The sequence below is a fragment of the Sorex fumeus genome, unplaced genomic scaffold (genome assembly GCF_029834395.1).
Source record: "Sorex fumeus unplaced genomic scaffold, SorFum_2.1 ptg000007l, whole genome shotgun sequence".
NCBI classification, from domain to species: Eukaryota; Metazoa; Chordata; class Mammalia; order Eulipotyphla; family Soricidae; genus Sorex; species Sorex fumeus.
In genome coordinates this window covers 2,507,101-2,508,988 of record NW_026606064.1, presented here as the reverse complement: position 1 = coordinate 2,508,988, position 1,888 = coordinate 2,507,101, and positions in this window count along the sequence as shown.

The following is a 1,888-nucleotide window of genomic DNA, read 5'->3' as shown; positions in this document are numbered from 1 at the left end:
CCCCTCTCCTGACATCAGCGATCACTTCTTTGTAGAATGGTGAGATCCTGGTAGTGAATCTGCAATACAGCTCACGGAGGATCCTGATGTATTGGGCTTGAATGCCCTGATTGGCTAGGGCTTCAATGACTGCTTCCGTCTCAACAGAATCAAAGGCCTTCTTTAAATCAATGAACGTTAGACAGAGCGGCATCTTGAACTCCCAAGAAACCTCAATGAGCTTGGTTATTGTGTGGATATGGTCGATGGTGCTGAATCCTTTGCGGAACCCTGCTTGCTCGCATGGTTGTCCTTCATCTAGTGTTCTGCCAATCCTATTTAGGATGACTCGAGTGAACAACTTGTAGATGACAGACAATAGGCAGATCAGGCGATAGTTGCCAATGTCATGGATGTCTCCCTTCTTGAACAGTAGTACGGTCCTGCTGGTTTTCCATTGGGACGGAACCTTGCATTCAGACAGGTAGCGAGTGAAGAGCCGAGCCAGTGTATTGATGTGTACTGACGGCAGGTTCTTCAGGTGTTCAGGTCTGACCTTGTCTGGGCCGGGTGCTGTTTGTTTCTTTACCGACGAAATGGCGTGTTGGATTTCGGAAGGGAGAACATTGGGAATGACATATCCATCCTGTGGAATTTGGTATGTCGGCAAGTGGACATGGCTATCGAAGAGATTTGAGTAGAAGTCATGGATAATCTTCTCCATTGCCGTTCTGGAGGATGTGATGGATCATAAATAACACTGAATACAAATCAAATGCTGGGAAATTTCAGCTGAAAACACTTACCTAAATTGCATCTCCATTGTCTTTATACTGAATTTGATAAGGATTTTGAACAGAATTTGGCTATTACACTGATTATTACTATTTTGTGTACTTCTCTCTGCCATCTAAAATTGTGTTTCTTAATTTCCACAGTTATAACAAAGTACCAAGTATATATATTTAAAATTCTTACTATTTGTAAATGGTAAGAAAATAGAGGGCTTACAAAATTCTTCATATTTTCAAATTCTGATACATTTTCTATTTGAACACTTATTTCTTTTGTTTTCTTTATTTTTTCTAATTATGGAATTCTAATACAAATAAATATAAAAATTCTCCATCAGTTTTTCCTGTCTCCTAAATTGTTCTGTGGATTTCATACTTATGAATATCTTATTTCGTTTTTTGCTTGGGGGCTACACCTGGTGGTGCTCAGGGCTAACTCCTGGCTCAGCACTCAAGTGTTACTCCTGGCAGACTCAGGGACCATATAGGTTGCTGAGGGTTCAAAGGGGGTCCCATGCAAGGCAAGCATTATACCCACTGTACTATTGCTCTGGCCCCATATATCTCTAATTTTAATGCTAATTTTTTGTTAAATTTGTTCTAATGTTTTCCTTCCAATGAAAAATTTATCCTTCTTTGTTATCTATCCTGTCTACTGAAATAATTTAGAGAATTTTTCCATACATTTCAACTCAATGCTCTTTTATTTCTTTTTTCTATTTATGTGAATTAGTAATCATTTATTCTTGTTTCATTTGATTTCTATCTGATATTATGAACATGTTTCACAATGTTATTTATATGCAAATCATGTTAAATTTAAAGGTATGTCCTGAACTGTCATTTACTTTTTATTTGCTTGCAGTGTTTGTCTTAGGCTTGATTTGTCCTGCTTACTAAACTTCTTGACTGCATTTAATTACTAAGATAACCCTATATTTGACATTTTGTTATTTATCTGAAAATTCACCTAATCATGCTTTGTTTTATTTCCCTCTCTTTGGATAAGCTCTCCCTGCAGAGATGTTTTGAAGTTTCCATGGGAAAATTTCTGATATAGCCTAATCTTGTATTGAAGAATCAGAGTTTTGATATTGGTGGCTTGTTCCTTTTTC